Here is a 21,475-nt window from a genome sequence, read left to right on the forward strand (position 1 = left end):
TATCCTATTTTACCAAACTCTTCCATGAGTTCCAAAAGTCTCTTGGTGGAGACTTTTGAAAACTGTATATATAGAGCCATGTCATCTGCAAGTAGGGATATTTTGATTCCTCCTTCCCAATTTGTATCCCTTTGATTTCTTTTTCTTGCCTAATGGTTCTGGCTAAAACTTTGAGAACTATACTGAAAACAGTGGCAAGAGTGGAAATCTTTGGTACCAGAACTCAGTGGGAATGCTTCTAACTTTCCTCCATTCATTAGGACATTCGCTGTGGGTTTATCATAAATTGCTTTGTGTTGAGGAATGTTCCTTCTATACTCGGTTTGCTTATAGTTTTCATCATGACAGGGTGTTGTGTTTTATCAAATGTTTTCTCTGTATCTATTGAGATAATCATATGATTTTTGTTCTTCAGTTTGCTTTAATGTGATGTATCACATTGATTGATACCATCCTGTATACCAGGGATAAATCCCACTTGGTCCGGGTGAATGATATTTGATGTGTTGTTGGATTCCATTGGCCAGAATCTTGTTGAAGATTTTTGCATCTATTAGTCTGTAGTTCTCTTTATCTGTTGTTTCTTTTCCAGGTTTATGAATTAATGTGATGCTGGCTTCATAGAAAGAATTTGGGAGGATTCCTTTCCTTTCAATTATTTTGAATAACTTGAAGAATTGGAGTTAGTTCTTCTTTAAATGTCTGGTAGAATTCAGCAGTGAATCCATCTGGTCCTGGGCTTTTCTTTTTTGGGAGTGTCTTTATTACTGATTCAGTTTCTGTCTTGGTAATAGGTCTGTTTAGGTTTTCTGTGTTTTCATGGCTCAATTTATGTGTTCAGGAATCTATCCATTTCTTCTAGGTTTCCTAGTTTGTTGGCATACAGCTCTTTGAAGTAATTTTTGATGTTTCTTTTTATTTCTGTGGTGTCTGTTGTTACATTTCCTTTTTCATCTCTGATTTTATTGATTTGGGTATTCTCTCTCCTTTTTTGGTTAGTTGGGCCAATTATGTGTCAATTTTGTTTATTTTTTCAAAAAAAAGCTCTTCATTTTGCTGATCCTTTGTATTTTTTTAATCAATTTTGTTGTTTTCCTTCTACTAGTTTTTGGTTTGCTGTTGTTTTTCTAGATCCATGAGATGCATTGATAGCTCATTTATTTGGTGCCTTTGCAATTTCTTGATTTAGGCACCAACTGCTTTCAACTTTCCTCGTAACACTGCTTTTTGCTGTATCCCATAGGTGTTGATATGTTGTGTTGTTGTCTGTATCCAGAAAATTTTTTGATTTCTCTTTTGATTTCTTCTATGACCTACTGGTCATGCAGGAGTATGTTGTTCAGTCTCCATGTGTTTGCATATGTTATAGAGTTTCCCGAGTTGCTGATTTCCAGCTTCACTCCATTGTGGTCTGTGAAGATACATGCTATGTTTTTTATTTTTTAATTTGCTGAGATTTGTTTTATGGGCTAGCATGTGGTCAGTCCTAGAGAAGGTTCCATGCACAGGGGAGAAGAATGTTTAATCTGCAACTGTAGGATGAAAAGTTCCGTAGATATCTGTTAGGTCCATTTGGTCAATAGTGTTAATTAACTCTGCTGTTTCCTTGCTGATTTTCTGTCTGGTTGATCTGTCCATTGCTGAAAGTGGGTTATCGAAGCCCCCTGTTACTATTGTATTGTAGTCTATATCTCCCTTTAAATCCCTTAACATTTCTTTTAAATAGCCAGGTGCCCTCTAATTAGGTGCATATACACATTTATAATAGTTACATCTTCCTGTTGAATTGATCCCTTAATCATTACATGGTGCCTTTCTTTGTCTCTTTTTAACAATTTTTGTGTTAAAGTCTATTTTGTCTGATATTTGGATAGCTACACCAACTCTTTTTTGGTTTCTGTTGGCATGGAATATCTTTTCTCCATCCTTTCATTTTCATTCTAAGTGCATCTTTGTTGTTGAGATGTGTTTCTTGTAGGCAGCAAATAGATGGGTTTTGTTCTTTAATCCATTCAGCCAGTCTGTTTCTTTTAACTGAAGTTGATTCATTTACATTCAAGGTGGCTAAGTAATGACTTTGCCCTGCCACTTTTCCATAAATACTCCTATATTTTACTTTGGATTTCCTTTGTTCTTTTAATGGGAGATTTCCTTCCTTTACCTTCTTTTGTAGTGATGACCTTGTTTCTGTGTGCAGTATATCCTTAAGCATCTTTTGTAAGGCTAGATGGGTGGTGACAAATTCTTTCAACTTCTGTTTGTTGTGGAAGGTCTTTATTTCACCCTCATCGATAAATGAGAGCTTCTTAGGGTATAGTATTCTTGGTTGACATTTCTTTTCTCTTAAGACTTGGAGTATATCTCGGCATTCTCTTCTAGCTTATAGGGTTTCTGATGAGAATCTGCTGTGAGTCTTATTGGAGATCTTCTGAAAGTAATCTGACATTTCTCATGCACATTTTAGAATCTCTTCTTTGTTTTACTGTGGAGAGTTTGATTAGAATGTTTCATGGTAAAGGTCTTTTCTGGTCATGTCTATTAGGAGTTCTATGTGCTTTCTGTACTTGGATGTACCTTTCTTTCTCCAAATTGGGGAAATTTTCTGTTAGTTCCCTAAATAGGCCTTCTAATCCTTTCTCTTTTTCCATGCCTTTAGGAACTCCTAGAACCTGTACGTTGGGTCATTTGATAGTATCCTGTAGATTCCCAATAGTGTGTTTTTAGTTTTCTAATTTCTTATTCTTGTGTTTGGTTTGAATGTACAAATTTCCTGTGCTTTGTCTTCAAAGTTAGATACTCTTTCTTCTCTTAACCGATTCTGTTGTTAAGGCTTTCCACTGTATTTTTTAAATCTATTGAATTCTTCATTTCCAAGATTTTGATTTATCTTTAAGATCTCAATTTGTTGGGAAAAATTTTATTTCATGTCATGTATGGATTTTTTTTGTGCATTTGCTTTTTTTATTATTAGGCAGAGTTAGAGAAAAAGACAGAGAAAGGTCTTCCTTCTGTTGGTTCACCCCCCAAATGGCTGCTACTGCTGGCATGCTGCGCCAATCTGAAGCCAGGAGCCAGGTGCTTTTCCTGGTCTCCCACGCAGGTGCAGGCGCTCAAGCACTTGGGCCATCCTCCACTGCCTTCCTGGGCCACAGCAGAGAGCTGCACTGGAAGAGAGACTAGAACCCAGCACCCATGTGGGATGCCAGTGCCGTAGGCAGAGGATTACCAAGTGAGCCAAGGCACCGGACCCCTTTTGCAATTGCTTTTGATTACTTCTAAGTAATCCTATGATCAATATTTTGAATTCCATTTCTGGCATTTCTTCAATCTCATCTTTGTCGCTCCCCGTCTTCATGGAGGAACGACACAGGACCCTGCGCTGTTCTTTTGTCTGCTCGGCCCTCCCCGGGTTTGCTGCTGGTTCTTCCCGGGTTGGCTACTGTCCCTTCCACCTCCGTGGAAGGGCGGTTCCCCCTAGCCACTTTCCCCACTTCCGCAGGGGAGCGGCACACCGCCGGCCGGCTCTCTCGGGGGCTGCTCAGGTGTTCCTTCAGATAGATGTTCCCCTTAGATGTTCCTGGTGCATGTTGTCTCTCTCCTCCTTTATAGTCCTCTTCCACCAATCCCAACTCTGCTACCCACACGCCGAGTACGCTGCTCTCCTCCAATCAGGAGCAGGTCCTGCAGCTTATTGGTTGAACTGGAGGTAGCTGTGTAGAAGCTGTTTCTCCCTTCTCAGCGCCATATTGTGGGAGAGCAGATGCATAGAATAAGTCTTAATTCGAGTAACTTAGTCTAGTCCGAGTTGCTCCCAGTTGCTCCCCACAATCTTCAGAGTGTAATATTGAAGTGTTGTGTTCTTTTGGGAATGTCATGTTGTCTTCCTTATTCTTCTTGAATTGGTGAGTGAGTTCAGCATTTGTGGAGATACTCATTGGTTTCTTTTTTTTTTTTTTTCCTTTGTGGTGGCTTTTATCTTTGGACCATGTCTGAGTGGATTAGTGGAGTGTCTGCTTTCAGTGAATACATAGAGGCATGTGGTGGGTGTGGCCAGGGAGCTCTGTTCAGGATTCCAGGGTGAAGGCTGTGTCTGAGGTGACACACCCAGGTTTGGTATGGTAAATCTCTCTCTCTTTTTTTTTTTTAAATTAGAGAGGAGGTTTGTTCTTGTCTGTTGGCATAGACTCAGCTGAGCTCCTCTCCTCAAAGGAGACCAGTGCCTGCGAGCCAGCCCCAGTGGGTATATTATCCATCTGCTCTGCCACAGGGACCACACAAAGGATCTGTGCTGTCCTCAGTGTAAGCTCAGATTCTCCAGCAACATCCCTTGCCAGGGATCCAGGGAGCCCTGATCATGTGGAGCCTCCCAGTGACTGCTCAAAGTCCCAGCCACACCCTGAGTCCTCCCACACAGCCTCAATGTTATCGCATTCCCAGCACACAAGCCTCCCACAGTCACGAGCACCCAGCCCCCTGTCTGTCCTTCCTGGATTTGTGATTTTCCACCTGGCTGGTTGCTGGGTGCAGAGACAAGTTGGCGCAGCTGTTATGTGTGTCCAAAATGGTGCCTGTTCTCTGTCAGCTTGTTACAGGATGCCTTTGCAGGATGATTGGAAGAGAGAAAATTTGTTTCCCCTCTATTTTCTCGTCTAGTTTGGCAAGTACACTATCCCCCACAGAGCTCCAAACCAGATAACCTGTAGGCTCTTCCTGCTGCTTTTTTGCCAGTGGCTTGGACTGCTGCGGTCTGGTCTCACTTCTCACTCCAACACTTGTGTGGGGCCTCTCTGCTGCTGGGGTCTTAAGTTGTGTGCGTCTTTGTCCTACATGTAGGTCCGCTGTGTTCCACTAACCAATTTGTTAGTTTCCTCTGCTGTTTTCTCCCTAACTCTTCCCTGAGACTGCACTCTTTCCACTTCTTTAAAACTATCTTCTAGACTTGAGCAGCAAGCTCTCTCCTGCTCCACCATCTTAATCCAATTCCTCCTATTTGCTTTCTTGCTGAGATGCACATGCTGGCTCTACCAGTTTTATTAGCTTGACAATATATGAAATGTTTTTGGGTCTCAGGTAAATATTTTGTTAAAAAATATTTATTTGAAAGGCAAAGACTGGCCGGCGCCGCGGCTCACTAGGCTAATCCTCCGCCTAGCGGCGCCGGCACACCGGGTTCTAGTCCCAGTCAGGGCGCCGGATTCTGTCCCGGTTGCCCCTCTTCCAGGCCAGCCCTCTGCTGTGTCCAGGGAGTGCAGTGGAGGATGGCCCAGGTGCTTGGGCCCTGCACCCCATGGGAGACCAGGAAGAGCACCTGGCTCCTGGCTCCTGCCATCGGATCAGCGCGGTGTGCCGGCCGCAGCGCGCCGGCCGCGGCGGCCATTGGAGGGTGAGCCAACGGCAAAAGGAAGACCTTTCTCTCTGTCTCTCTCTCTCACTATCCACTCTGCCTGTCCAAAAAAAAAGAAAAAAGAAAAAAAAAAAGAAAAAAAAAGGCAAAGACAGGTTGACACGCACAATAGACACACAAGAGTGTGCCCATCCTCTGGTCACTCCCATCAAATGCTTAAAACAGCAGGGCTGGGCTGGGTCAAAGTGAGGAGTCAGGAACTTAATTTTAATTCTGGTCTTCCATGTGGGTGGCAGTGACCAACTAATGAAGCCTCCTGCCTCCCAGGGTGTACATTAGCAGGAAGAAGGAATTGAGAGTGGAGCTGAGACTTGAATAGGCATGTCCCTGTGGTTGTCTTAATCACTGCTCCCATAACTGCCTCAGGTTCATAATTTTTACAGTGCAAATACTAGTGCCCATCTCAGTGGATTGTTGTGAAGATTGGTTAATATATGCGAAGCACTTAGAGCATTGCCTGGTGTCACTCCCCAACTCGTGGAGGAACGGCACCTGACCGGACGCTGTTTTCTTTCCCCGGTCTTTCCTGGATTTGCTGCTGCTCCCCCGCCTCCGCGAGGAGCGGCACCCCCGCCGCTCCCCTGCTTTCGCTGAGGAGCGGCACCGTGAGCTCTCCGCCCGACTCTCTCAGGGGGCCGGCGCATGTTGTCTCTCTCTCTCTTTTATAGTCCTCTCCCACCAATCCGTGCTCTGCTGCCCACGTGCTGAGCACGCCGCTTTCTTCCAAACAGTGGTTGGGTCAGGAATCAGCTAATTAACGAAGCAGCTGTGTAAGATTTTACTCTCTCTCAGCCCCATATGATGGGAGATCAGATGCATAGTTAGTCTTAATAGTCTCAGTGGTCTAGTCTAGTCTCGGTAGTCTCAGTACTTATTTTGCCATGTTGCGGGAGACAGGCCCTGCTCCCCACAGCCTGGTACCTAGTAAATCATTGCTGTTAATGCTGTCACTGAGTTCTCACTAAAGATTGAACAGGGTAACGAGATGCTACATGCAAGCTCAGCTCTCTCAGATCTGCCATGAACTAGTGGCATTTGAAGCAGTTTGATTGGGGACGTGCACTGAAATAGTCCGCTTTAATACAACCATTAACTTTTATGCAGACCAAATCCTACAGTTTCCCCAATTGAAAAAAATTTTTTTCTTTTATTAGTTTGCTCAGACTGCCATCAAAAATACCACAAACTTGGTGCCTTACACAACATAATTTTTTATTTTTTATTTTATTTTTTTATAAGTGAAACACTAATTTATTAAAATAAATTTCCTAAGCGACACATTTGTAATGATGGCATTTCTGATATTATGTCTCTAAAAATGGTGAGCAGTCACCTTTGTCAATACATTTAGGCATTAGTAATAGGTACTGGTCAGGACATATACTGTGAAGAGATGGACTGAGTCAGTTGCTAAAACAAATACTGTGACTACTTAAGATAACATAATATTTAATGAAAATTTATATTATAGCATTCATTTTGTGGACAGACATAAAAGCAAGAATACAGTAATTCATTTTATCCACGACTACATTTTATAAAATCAGATACAATGAATTTATAAGCAGTGTTTTAATAAAAACAGTAATTTAATTTCAAATAAATATATTACCTATTCCTTTATCCTATATATAGGGATCTAATTGGCAAGCCTACTAGATTAGAGACCAGTAATAATCTAATTCATGATGCCTCATTTGCTTGAATCAATAAACATCTTACATTTGAACCTTATTTTTTATGCTATAAGCCTGATTATTAATTCCTATAAAAATGCTATGCCCCACAAGTTGGCCCAGTAAATGTGACTAGTCTTTTGCCCAAGGCCAAATGCTAGTACTTTGAATATCTGCACACGATTTATCAAGCACACACACATTCCTGCTTCTCTCGCACAAGGTCACCAAGGGCAAGCAGCTCTCCTAGTTCTCTTGGTCCTCATAATGAGCATAACCGCTGGCATAAGTCCTTCCTAAATTCAAATTTGTAAACAAATCTGACTCAGCATCTGAATCCTTTCCACCTTCCTATTCCTCCTCCTCATCCTCTGCTTCGTACTCATCCTCCTCCTCATCACGGTAGCTGCTCTCCCCATATTTGTCAGATGAAACGTTCTTCCAATAAGCCTCCTACCCAGAAGCTCCATCGCCCTCTTCACCTCCAGCCTGCCTGCCACTTTCAAGGAGCGTGTTGACATGCTGAGATCCTTGGTCTCCTGAGTTTCATGTCCACATTTAGGGCAAGGAGGTCGCTTTCCTTTTTCTTGCTTAAACACTTTGCTCCTTGTATGATCATCACAGAAACAAGCCTTACAACGGAGACATGAATGCTGACCAAGTCGATCGCACGAAACACAAATGGCTTGATGTTCAAATTGATCATCCTCGCAGAGAAAATTATGGCAAAAAGAGCAACTGACTATTCTGCCTCCTTGATCCAATACACCTCGTTCACACTCAACACACTCAGCGTCAGTAAGAGGGCAGGCACGGGCATGTGTACTGAGACATTTCCTACCATGGCACACCCAAGCTTCACAGAGGTAACATTGCACCCACCATTGCCAGGCCAGTACCATACACACCAGCATGCTTTCTCACACAATCAGAAGATTTCATCATGCATTTTGTTTTCCCACACTGTGCACAAATTGGCAGCTTCTGTACAGAATTACAAAAGTAGCAAAATGCTCTATTTTTCTGCCATCTCTGACACTTGTCACATTCCATTGAAGCATTACACGGGTGTTTAGCTAAATCTACAGTGCTTCTGGAGGCTCTTAGTTGTTTTTCACGTTCCTGGCGGTTTTCAGCCTTTTTCCTTGCACCAGTCTTTTTTTTTTTTTTTTTTTTTTTTTTTTTTTTTTTGGCATTTTTCCCTCCTCGAGCGCACCGGGCTGACCAGGCTCGGCCTAGTGGGGAGGCCGGGATCGCTCCTGGGACAGAAGGACAGGGAGTGGCGTGAGGCCGGCTCGCGACCGCAGGAAATCCAATCTGCGAGCCAGCCCTCCAGCGACAGAACCACTAACACCCACAGACAGGGCAGGCTTCAGACATTCGGAGCCCGGCCGGATCACAACATAATTTTTTAAAAAGATTTATTTATTTGAAAGTCAGAGTTACACAGAGAGAGGAGAGGCAGAGCTAGAGAGGTCTTCCATCCAATGGTTCACTTTCCAATTGGCCGCAATGGCTGGAGCTGCACCAATCCGAAGCCAGGAGCCAGGAGCTGCTTCTGGGTCTTTCACATTGGTGCAGGGGCCCAAGCACTTGGGCCATCTTGTACTGCTTTCCCAGGCTATAACAGAGATCTGGATCAGACGTGGAGCAGCCAGGTCTCGAACCAGCACCCATATGGGATGCCGGCGCTTCAGGGCATTAACCCACTGTGCCACAGTACTGGCCCCTACACAATATAGTTTTTTTTTTTTTTTAAATTTATTTGAGAGGCAAATTTACAGAGAAGGAGGGAAGGAGAGAAGGAGGCAGAGAGAGAGAGAGGGAGGGAGGGAGGGAGAATTCTCTCATCCTCTGGTTCACTCCTAAGAGGCTACAATGGCCGGGGGAGAGAAGGGGAGAGAGAGGAAGGAAGAGCTCTTCCATCCTGCTGGTCCACTCCCCAAATGGCCTCATTAGCTGGAGCTGAGCCAATCGGAAGGCAGGAACTAGGAGCCTCTTCTAGGTCTCCTGTGCAGGTGTGGGAGCCTAAGGGCTTGGCGATCTTCCTTTGCTTTCCTAAGCCATCACAAAGGAGCTGGATCAGAAGTGGAGCAGCCAGGACTCGAACCATTTTCTATATGGGTTGCCTGTGCTGCAGGTGGAGGCTTGACCTATTATGCCACAGCACCAACCCCAGAATTTATTTTCGAAGTTCTGGAGGCTACAAGTCCACGATCAAGATTCCAGGGTTGGTTTCTGGTGAGGGCCCTCTTCCTGCTTGTAGACAGCCACCTTCTCACTGGGTCCTCACACAGCCTTTCCCCTGTGCACATTTTGTGTGTGTGTGTGTGTGCACACACATGCAAAGAGAGGTGTGAGCATTTTCGTATGAAGACATCCATCTTATTGGGCTAGGGCCCAACTCTTATGACCTCATTTAACCTTAATTGCCTCTCTATGGGTCTTATCTGCAAATGCAGTTACGTTGGGGGTTAGGGTTTTACCTTGCACGTTTTGGTGGGACACCGTTCAGCCCATAATAAGGATCGGCCATTAAATTAGCTAAAGGAGTCTGATTACCTGAGGAATATATAATTTTTTTTTTCTGAATTTGAATTTCCTCATCTGCAATGTGGGACCCTCTGAAACATTGTGGCTGGATTTGTTTGGGAATTCTGATAATTTTGATTTTTGAAAGAAAACAGTGCATGTATACCAAAGTATATGTTACATCTCAATAAAGCCTGGGGCAGCACCCCTTGATCAAACACATTAACCTATATAGAAGCAAAATGTATAAATGTTCACACTAAGTGGATAAATATATTATTTAGAAAAAAATCTGTTGGCACAGATAGGGTTTTTGCTGCCAAGAGTGTACAATGTACTTAGTGAAACATACTTTGGGTCTCAGAGCTACTTGTATTTTACAATTGCAGGTGAGAACTGCAGGCTTTCATCAAAAAGCTTTGGAGAGGGTTAAATATGTAAAGTACTTGACATATTGAATCTCAGTAAACTATAGTGATTGTTGATTTCGCATTAGGACGAGTTTGATTTTGCAGAAGTAGAACAGTAGCAGCCCCGTGGTGCTGTGGAAGTTGAGGGGTTCTCAGGAATGTTCCTCAGGTTCCTTGACAACTCGGGCCTGGCTGCACCACCGGTTGTGCTTTGCTGGAGGGTTTAGCTGAAAGTGAAGGCACTGGGAGGCCCACCCTCAGTGAGCAATGAGAAGGAGGGGCTGTGTACGGAGTGGTGGTGGAGAGAACTCCACGTATACGGATTCCTAAATAATAAAAATGATGACAGATACTTCCCAAGTAAATGGGAATGTGATGCTGTTGGGGAAGGAACCTGAGATTTGGTAACAATACCTGGATTCCAGCCTGGGTTTTGCTGGCTCTGTGGTCTTGAACAAGTTACTTAATTGGATTAGTTTTTTGTTAGTGTGATGAGGATTACAAGGTAGACTTTGTCTACTTTCTCTGAGTTGTGTGAAGATCAAACAAGACATTGTACATAGAAGCATTTCATAACACTACTAAGTCCAGAGAAATGATAGGGCTGTCTCATAAACATGTTCTCTTCAGTGCCTTTTTGGCAAAGGGCCCTCAGGTTCTCTTCCAAAGGAGAAGAGTTAATCACAGTTGAGTGTCTTCATTCAAAATGAATGAAGGTCGTCTCATTTCCTGCCAAACCAACCTTTCAGTTAGACAGGGGAATTCTGCCCCTGAAAGCAGCAGGGGGCAGTAGGGTGGGACCGAGCCTCTGAGAATGAAGTGTGAAGAACAGAACAAATAGGTATTTCCATATTGCTCTCTCTCACTGACACCTAGCTTGTGTCTTGTGATGAATATATCCCTCCTCCTGCTGAGGTTTCTGTTTAAAAATTTTATTTCAATTTGTGTAAATCAGATTAAGGATGTAATTATTTGGAAAATGAACATGTTTGCTGCTCTGTGCATTGTTAATGTGAACTTGCTTTTGCTACCCCACATCATATTTTTTCTTGCTGTTACTGTGTCATCAGGTTGTTTCTCTGTAATCCTTTTTTCTGCCTTAAGTGCTTTCCTTTGCTCTAATGGGCCATTGAAAATAGCCTGTTGGCTCAGGAAACACTGCCTGAATTACTAAAAGGACTTGGGCAAGGCAGCCTCGTGCAGTGGCAGGAGTGTGGGCGCCGCATCCTTAGAGCTGGCTTTGCACCTCAGCTCTGCGGCCCAGAAGCTTTGGTCCACACAAGGTCATTATTCTGAACCTCACCTTCCACTAACACAGAATGAGGAGACTGCTCCTCAGGCTGGGTGGTAATGGTTCTGAATAGCTTTGACCAGTGCTCAGTACAGGGGAGGTTGGTTGGTTGGTTGAAGATTTATTTGAAAGGCAGAGTGACCGAGGAAGAGAAAGAGAGGTCCTCCACCTCTATTCACTCTCTAAATGGCCACAGTGGCCAGGCTGGCTTTGGTCAGGCGTAAGCCCAGGAGCCTGGAAATTCATCCTACTCTCCCACGTGGTGGCAGGAGCCCAAATTCTTGGCCATCTCCCACTGCTTTCTTAGGCTCATTAGCAGGGAACTGGATGGGAAACAGAGCAGTCGGGATTTGAACTGGAGCTCTGATATGGGATACCAACATTGTTGCAGCTGGCATCTTAACCCACTACACCACACCAGCCCTGGGGGGGAGTAAGTTTATTTTTGGGAGGATAGGCTTTGGAATTTGACTCCAGGTCCATAGCTACCAGCTGTGAGATCTTGGCTAAGTCCCTTGTTTCTCCTGAACTCCTATCCTGAGTGTCACAGGATCACAAAAATTACTGATCTACAAGGATTGTTCTGAAACAAAAGAGAGCACAGATGAAGCCCTGGAACCAATGGGAGCTGCTCTCTCTAATGCCAGTTGCTCAGTGGCTCAGTGCACAGCCAGGTGGGTCTGGGTTTCAGCCCCACTTCTGCCACTTAACTGTTTTTTCCCGCCACTTAGCCTGCTGAACTCTATTTTCCCCCTTAACGAAATGGAGGATTCCATCTTCCTTGCGTCGTTTTTCCTGATGATTAGAGAGAATGTCTAGAAACATCTGGTGCTTGAGTCAAACTGCTTAATAGCTTGCAGTATTAGTAAGTCGTTTGTATCTGATTTGCTAATTGCGATTCTTCATTTGCTGGGCAATAGCCAATAACTGACAGTCGTATTTAAAATTTATTCTCTTTTTACACCTGTGCACAATTGCAGTAGTGAAAAAAATGAGTTCTTGGCATTTGGCTTAAGGGAAAAATGAGGCTGGGCAGATAATATCTGAGCTGGAGGCACAGCAGTAGGAAAGCAATTCAGAGTCCTCCGTGTGCATGTGTGACTCAGTTCTCATAATCACACTTTCCCAGGCCATAGCAGGGTTTTCAGCCTGCAAGGGAACCAAGCTGAGTTTATACCTAATGTTTATAATTTTTAAAAACAGTAGTTCTCATAGTTTTTCCCTTTTAAATGTGGTTTGGGCCAGGCTACCAAAGCCAAAAGGTTAATTACATATAGAACCAGGAAGTAAGGGCCCAAGGACAGCTACACCACGTAACTCAAAGCTTACGTTTTTCTAAAATGTGAGCAAGTGAGATTGAATTTAGTTGTATTTGGGAAATTTTTCTCCTCCCCAGTAAGTCCAGTTCACATATACACTTGCCACTTATAGTGTACAATGTTGTCTGACTTTCCTCTCTGTAGGTTGGCTTGCCTGCAGAAATTACCAGGGCATTGCATGATTTTATCTTACCTCGTGTCTTTTTGATAGAGTAGGAAGACAATTTCCTTATTCCTAATGATGTACTTTATCAGTAAAATTAATTCTTACAGTTACTTTAAAAACAAGATCATCAGTCTGGGGCCGGTGCTGTGGCGTATCAGGTAAAGCCATTGCCTGCAGTCCCAGCATCCCATGTGGGCTCCTCTTCTGATCCAGCTCTCTGCTATGGCCTGGGAAAGCAGCAGAAGATGGCGCAAGTGCTTGGGCCTCTGCACACACGTGGGAGATCTGGAAGAAGCTCCCGGATTTTGAGTAGCCCAGTTCTGGCCATTGTGGCATTTGGGGAGTGAACCAGCAGATGGAAGACCCCTCGCTCCCTTGCTCCCTCTCAGTAAATAAATCTTAAAACAAAGAGCATCAAAGAACTTCAGTCTCAGGAACATGTTACAATCTGAGTAATTTAAAAATGTGGATGTCTAATCAGGTCAATCTTCACACCCAAGTAACAGTGTATTAGTGTCCTAGGGTTGCTGTAACCAAGTGCAAACTGGGTGGGTTAAACCAACAGGCATTTGGTGGTCTCACAGGAGGGCCACAATCCCTGTGCAGGCCTTACGGAAGGATCTGTTCTATGGCTTGTGGAATCATTACTCCAGTCCATCTGACTTTGTGTGGTCTCCTCTCCGTAGGTCTTCATGTCCTATTCCCTGTGTGTGCGCACATGCGCGCATGTGCGTCCCTATTTCCCTTTTCCTAAGGGCCAGTCTCACTGGATCAGGACTCATCTAATGAGCTTATTTTCACGTGATCACTTCTGTCAAGACCTTATTTGCACACCAAGTGACATTCTCGGGTAGGTGGGGTTAAAACATCAACATGCCTGACCCAGGGGACACATTTCAATCCCTAGCAATGAGCTGGGTGCCTCACCAAGAAGGCTCAGACACTTTTCCGTGTTTACCCTATGCTCTTCCTTTCTTCACAGGCGTGTCTCAAAGGCAAGAGGCACTCGCAAATGCCAATGGCTTTAGTTCTCCGGAGTCTGAGTGTTCTTGATACTTTGTGCTTATTTTGTTTGTTTTATAAGCTGTGGAGAGGAGTAATTGAACATCTATATTGTGCCTTTTGTTGATGTCCTCAAAAACATAGCATTATTTTCAAGTCATTAAAAAAGCAAAACGTATTGTGAGATAGTTTAGCTGTATTCAAGCATGACTTAACATTTACAGAGTTGGCAAACACAGGAGCTAATGCAAGTTTTTTGTTGACTAAGTGCATTTAAGGCCTATGGTCAGTAGAGCAGAGCTAATGTAGAAGAGATTCCAAAGGAGGGAAAGTTGTTTTATGCTGAAGTTTGAAGGAAGAAAGAGGGGTACTTATTGCTGGAGAGGTCAAGGAAAAATCAGTCTAAAAAGGGAAAAACTATACAAAACTTTATTTTTAAGTACTATTTTTATCATTTTTTAAAATGTGGTAAATGTGGTAGTTTTTTTTTTTAAGGATTTATTTGGGCCGGTGCCATGGCTCAATAGGCTAATCTTCCACCTGCGGCACCGGCACACCAGGTTCTAGTCCCAGTCAGGGCGCTGGTTCTGTCCCGGTTGCTCCTCTTCCAGTCCAGCTCTCTGCTGTGGCCCGGGAAGGCAGTGGAGGATGGCCCAAGTGCTTGGGCCCTGCACCCGCATGGGAGACCAGGAGAAGCACCTGGTTCCTGGCTTCAGATCAGCGCGGTGCGCTGGCCTCAGCGCACTGGCCGCAGCAGCCATTGAGTGGTGAACCAACGGAAAAAGGAAGACCTTTCTGTCTGTCTCTCACTGTGCACTCTGCCTTTCAAAAAATTAAAAAAAAAATTTTTTTAAATCAGTTACACAGAGAAAAGGAGAGACGGGGAGGGAGGGAGGGAGGGAGGGAGAGAGAGAGAGAGAGAGAGATAGATCTTCCATCTGCTGGTTTACTCAGCTGGGCTGAGCTGGAGCCAGGAGCCAGGAGTTTCTTTCGGGTCTCCCGTGTGGGTGCAGGGGCCCAAGGACTCGGGCCACCTTCTACTGTTTTCCCGGGCCATAGCAGAGAGCTGGATCAGAAGTAGAGCAGCCGGGACTTGAAGCAGTGCCCACATGGGATGCCGGCATGTCCCAGTGCCCATATGGGATGCTGGCACTGCAGGCGGAGGCCTTACCTGTTAAGCCACGGCCCCTTTATCAAGTTTTAAAGAAAATATCTTTATTTTTATTTTTATTTATTTTTTATTTTTTGGACAGGCAGAGTTAGAGACAAAGGTCTTCATTTCGTTGGTTTCACCCCCCAGTGGCCGCTATGGCTGGTGCGCTGTGCTGATCCGAAGCCAGGAACCAGGTGCTTCCTCCTGGTCTCCCATGCGGGTGCAGGGCCCAAGCACTTGGGCCATCCTCCACTGCCTTCCTGGGCCACAGTAGAGAGCTGGACTGGAAGAGGAGCAACCGGGACAGAACCAGCGCCCCAACCGGGACTAGAACCCAGTGTGCCGGCGCCACAGGTGGAGGATTAGCCTAGTGAGCCACAGCACAAGTGAAAATATCTATTTTTATTTGGGAGGGATCTTACATTCAGTGATTCATGTCTCAATGCCCACCATAGCTTGGGCTGGGCCAGGCCAAAGCTGAGAGCTATGAATTCATCTGGGTTTTCCACCCATGCACACCTGGTGCCTTCCAGGGTTTATGTTAGCAGGAAGCTAGAATCGGGAGCAGAGCAGGGACTTGAACTCAGGTACTCAGGCATCCCAAGCAGCGTTTTAACCACTACACCAAATGCCCACCCTGGCACAGAACTTGAAACAATAGAAGGGATGAATCTGAGGGGTGATAGACTTGTGCAAATAAATGTTTCCTGAGTGCTGACTGTATGTTCACATTCCAGGCACCTGAATTTATCAGTGAATGAAACAAAAATCACTGCCCTCATGGAGCTTACAGTCCTGAGGTGAGGAGACAGAAAGCAATAAGTAAATGACATAATAAGTTAGAAGGTGATAAATATGAGGGGACTTCAAAAAGTTCATGGGGATAAAAGGTAAGATTATTTTGGTGCAAAATTTTTTGAAATCATGCATAGTTTTTTTTTTCTAACATACATTTTCCATAAGCTTTTTGATGAGCCCTCATATTGCATGAAAATAAACTTATATTTTTAATCCATTTTCCATGAGCTTTTTGAAACACCTTCACCCCCATCCCCCACGCCCTGCCCATACCTTGGCAGGGAAAGAGGACTAGGAGAATTGGAGGGAGAGTGGTTGCATGTTTAAATGAGCATACAGGGCAGGCCTTGCTGAGAAGAAATCATTTGATAGAAGAGAGGGAGGTGAGGGAAACATGGCTGTCTGGGGGAAGGCCGCTATAGGTGGGGAGAAGAACTGATGCAGATGGCCTACGGGAGGGCCGTAAGGAATGGGCACGTGGCCATTATAACTGAAGCAGACTGAGCAGGAGGAAGAGGTAAGAAATGAAGTCTTTTGTTGGTATCTGATTGAAATGGGGAGTAGTAGCCCTGATTTAAACCAGATTTAAACAGGGTCTCTTGGCTCTTCAGGAGGCAAAGATAGAGGCAGGGAAACCATGTAGAGGGACCCTTGGGTAACTGAGGTGAGAACTAGTGGTGCCACTGGGAAAGTGGAAAGGAAATGGATTCCATTCTTGACAGGCTTTTTTCCTGATGGTGCTCTGATAGCCACCAGGATTTTCTGACAGATCAAATATGTAGTCAGTGGGTCAGCTAGGACACTAAGGTTTTTGTCTTGAACAGCTACAGGGATGGAGCTATTAGCTGATAACAGGAAGCTTATAGGGCAGGGTTGGATAGAGAGAAATCAGGAGTTCAGTTTGGAATATGCTAAGCTTGGCTATGCAAGTGCAGATACTGAATAGATAGTTGGTATCAGCCTGGGGTACAGGAATGAGGTCTGAGTTGAAAATATAAATTTGGAAGTTATGGACGTATGACAAGAACCAAAAGACTGAGCCCTGGGACCTTCCAACATCACAGAGGAAAAGCAACAAAGAGACGAAGGAGTAAAGTGATGGGTAGAAGAGCAATATGATGTGTTTAACTGTAGAGAAGGGTTAATCATCAACTGAGATACGAGAACATGAAGCCTTGAACATGAAGCAGAGAATCTAGATGTTGTAGATGTTGAGACTGAGGTATAAACTGATAGCAGTCGTCTGAAAAGACTTGATGGTAAATATTTCCTGTAGTATCAGTTCCTTGATTCAGTCAGTTTCTTTTTTTTCCCCAAAGAAACCTTTTACTTAAGGAAAACAAACTTCATGCATTTCATAAATACAACTTGAGGAACAGTGATTCTTTTTTTATAATTTGTTTTTTAAGGAATACAAATTAAATAAGTACAACTTTGGGAATATAGTTATTCTTCCCACCATAGCTGCCCTCCCACCCACACTCCTACTCCCCCCTCCTCCTCCCTCTCCCCTTGCCAGTCCCATTCTCCAATAAGATTCATTTTCAGTTAACTTTGTACACAGAAGACCAACTCTATATATGTAAGTATTTCAACAATTTATGCATGCACACACACACACTCAAAACTGTTTGAGAACTGGTTTTACAGTTAGTTCTCATAATACAACTCATTGAGGGCAGAGGTTCTGCGTGGAGGGTTAGTGCATAGTGACTCCTGTTGTTAATGAGCTGCCTAGGCTTTGGAAGCTTTGGAGTCCACAAACTCTGTCAGTATTTGGACAAGGCCATAAACAAAGTGGAAATTCCATTCTTTAGAGAAGAGTATCCTTCTTTGGCCACTCAAAGATCCTTCATGTAGAACACTTTCTGCCACAGTGTCATGGCTTTCTATGCCTGAAATCCTCTCAACGGACTTCTCAGATAGACCAGGAAGCCTTAAGGGCTGATTCTGAGGTCAAAGTTTTACTTAAAGTGATTGTCATATTCTATGAGTCTGCTGTGTGGACTGCTTCCCACGTTGGAACATTCTCTCCTTTTTAATTCTATTTATTATTATTACCAGGCACTTGATCATGTTTGTATGATCACTTTAACACTTGAGCCTATCTATATGCTCACTTTAACACTTAATATGGTGACTTCAACAATTAAGATGGCATTTTTACATCAAGCTTAATGGGATTTGGAGTTCCATGACAAATTTTTTTTAAACTTTTATTTAATGAATATAAATTTCCAAAGTACGATTTATGGATTACAATGGCTTCCCCCACATACCGTCCCTCCCACCCACTACCCTCCCCTTTCCCACTCCCTCTCCCCTTCCATTCACATCAAGATTCATTTTCGATTATCTTAATATACAGAAGATCAGCTTAGTATACATTTAGTAAGGATTTCAACAGTTTGCTCCCACACAGAAACATAAAGTGAAAAATAATAGATGATTTTTTTTTTTAATGATGATGAAATCAGATCAGACCTATTCCATGACAAATTTTTAAACTGTATCCTTAGAAGTAAGTCTGTAGGAATGTATGCAGAACTATACAGCTTTACAGGTACAAACTTCCTCCTCCATCTCTTATTTCCACTCTTTTTTAAAATTTATTTATTTTTTGACAGAGTGGACAGTGAGAGAGAGAGACAGAGAGGGAGGTCTTCCTTTTGTCATTGGTTCATCCTCCAATGGCCGCCGCGGCCGGTGCGCTGCGGCCAGTGCATCGCGCTGATCCGAAGCCAGGAGCTGGGTACTTTTCCTGGTCTCCCATGCGGGTGCAGGGCCCAAGCACTTGGGCCATCCTCCACTGCCCTCCCGGACCATAGCAGAGAGCTGGCCTGGAAGAGGGACAACTGGGGCAGAATCCAGCGCCCTGACCAGGACTAGAACCCAGTGTGCCGGTGCTGCAAGATGGAGGATTAGCCTATTGAGCCATGGCGCCGGCCTATTTCCACTCTTATTTTTTACTGAGATCCATGTTCAATTGGCTTTATACACATGATTAATTCTATGTTAAGTAAAGTGTTCAACAAATAGTATGAAGAAAAAAAACCCAAAAATGAAACAGTTCTTTGACAGTCAAAACAGGGACAGCTCAAGTCATTCCTTCTTGAAGTGATAATTTCTCTTCTACAGATTTAGATCTAGGTGCTCTGTTCTCACAGATCAGGGAGAACACATGGTATTTATACCTTTGGGACTGTTTTATTTCACTAAGTATGATGTTTTCCAGATTCATCCATTTTTTTTTGCAAGTGACCAGATTTCATTTTTTAAAAATGCTGTGTAGTATTCCATAATGCACATATCTCATAATTTCTTTATCTAGTCTTTGGTTGACTGGCATTTAGGTTGATTCCATGTCTTAGCTATTGTGAATTGAGCTGCAATAAACAGGGGGGTGCAAATAACTCTTTGATTTGCTGATTTCATTTCCCTTGGGTAAATTTTCAGAAGTGGGATGGCTGGGTCCATATGGCAGATCTATATTCAATTTTCTGAAGTATCTCACACTGTTTTCCAGAGTGGCTTTACCAGTTACATTCCCACCAAACAGTGGTTTAGGGTACCCTTTACCCCACATCCTAGCCAGCTTTTATTATTTGTTGATATCTGTATGAAAGCCATTCTAACTGGGGCTAGGTGAAACCTCTTTGTGGTTTTGATTTGCATTTCCCTGATGGCTAGTGATCCTGAACATTTTTTTCATGTGTCTGTTGGCCATTTGGATTTCCTCTTTAGAAAAATGTCTATTTAAGTCCTTGACCCATCTCTTAAGTGGGTTGTTTGTTTTGTTGTTGCAGAATTTCTTCATCTCTTTGTAGATTCTGGTTATTAATCCTTTATTAGTTGCATAATTTGCAAATAACTTCTCAAATTCTGCCAGTTGCCTCTTCACTTTCCTGTTTCTTTTACAGTATAGAAGCTTCTCAGTTTGATGTAATTCCATTTGTTAATTTTGGTTTTGATTGCCTGTGCTTTTGGGGTCTTTTCCAAGAAGTCTTTGTGCCAGTGTCTTGCAGGGTTTCCCCAATGTTTTCTGATAATTTGATGGTGTCAGGTTGTAGATGTAGATCTTTAATCTATGTTGAGTGGATTTTTGTGTAAAGTGTAAGGTAGGGGTCTTGCTTCATACTTTTGCATGTGAAAATTTAGTTTTCTCAGCACCATTTGTTGAAGAGACTGTTCATGCTCCAGGGATTGGTTTTAACTCCTTGGTAAAATATAAACTGGTTGTAGATGCTTGGATTGATTTTTGGTGTTTCTATTCGGTTCCTTTGCTCTATCCATCTGTTTTTGTTCCAGTACCAGGCAACTTTGATTATAACTGTCCTGTAGCATGTCTTGAAATTTGGTATTGTGATGCCTCTGGCTTTATTTTTGTTGTAGAAAATTGCTTTAGCTATTTGAGGTCTCCTGTGCCTCCAGATGAATTTCAGCATCCTTTTTTTCCAGATCTGAGAAGAATGTCTTTGGTGTTTTGATTGGTATCACATTGAATCTGTGAATTGCTTCTGGATGAATGGACGTTTTGATGGTATTGATTCTTCCAATCAGTGAACATGGAAAATTTTTCCATTTTTTGTATCTTATGTTTGTTTCTTTAGAGTTTTGTAATTCTCATCATAGAGATCTTTGACGTCCTTGGTTACATTTATTCCAAGTTATTTGATTTTTTTTTTTGGTAGCTACTGTGAGTGGGGTTGATCTTAGAAGTTCTTTCTCAGCCATGGCATTGTCTGTGTATTCAAAGGCTTTTGATTTTGTGTATTGATTTTATATCCTACTTTGCCAAATTTTTCTATGAGTTCCAATAGTCTCTTAGTGGAGTTCTTTGGATCCCCTATATAAAGAATCATGTCATCTGCAAATAGGGATAGTTTGACTTCTTCTTTCCCAATTTGTATCTCTTTAATTTCTTTTTCTTGCCTAAAGGTTCTGGCTAAAACTTCCAGGACTATATTGAATAGAAATGGTGGAGTGGGCTTTCTTGTCTGGTACTGGTCTCAGTGGGAATGCTCCAACTTTTCCCATTCAATATGATGCTGGCCAAGGGTTTGTCATACATTGCCTTGATTGTATTGATGAATGTTCCTTCTATACCCAATTTGCTCAGAGTTTTCTTCATGAAAAGGTGTTGTATTTTATTAAATGCTTTCTATGCACCTTTGAGAATATCATATGGTTTTTGTTCAGCAGTTTGTTAATGTGATGTATCACATTAATGATTTGTGAATGTTGAACCATCCCTGCATACCAGGAATAAATGCCACTTGGGTGGACGATCTTTCTGATGTGTTGTTGGATTCCATTGGCTGGAATTCTGTTGAGGATTTTTGTATCTATGTTCTTCGGGGAAATTGGTCTGTAATTGTCTGTCTTTGTATCTTTTTCAGGTTTAGGAATTAATGTGATGCTGGCTTCATAGAAAGAATTTGGGAGGATTCCATCTCTTTCAATTATTTTGAATAACTTGAAGAACTGGAGTTAGTTCTTTAAATGTTGGTAGAATTCAGCAGTGAATCCATCTGGTCCTGGGCTTTCCTTTGTTGGGAGCACCTTTATTACTCATTAAGTTTTAGTCTTGGTTATGGGTCTGTTTAGGTTTTCTATGTCTTCATGGCTCAATTTAGATAGGTTGTATGTGTTCAGGAACCTGTCTATTTCTTCTAGTTTTCCCAGTTTGTTGGCATACAGATCTTTGAAGTAATTGCTGATGAT

The 21,475-nt window shown here is 43.0% G+C and overlaps 1 pseudogene; it reads right to left on the minus strand.

Annotated features, from left to right (window-relative positions):
* Positions 1–7,188: 7,188 nt before the first annotated feature.
* Positions 7,189–8,241, minus strand: LOC100351914 (zinc finger protein 330 pseudogene; annotated as a pseudogene).
* Positions 8,242–21,475: the final 13,234 nt, after the last annotated feature.

The sequence above is a fragment of the Oryctolagus cuniculus genome, chromosome 10 (genome assembly GCF_964237555.1).
Source record: "Oryctolagus cuniculus chromosome 10, mOryCun1.1, whole genome shotgun sequence".
In the NCBI taxonomy this organism is placed as follows: Eukaryota; Metazoa; Chordata; class Mammalia; order Lagomorpha; family Leporidae; genus Oryctolagus; species Oryctolagus cuniculus.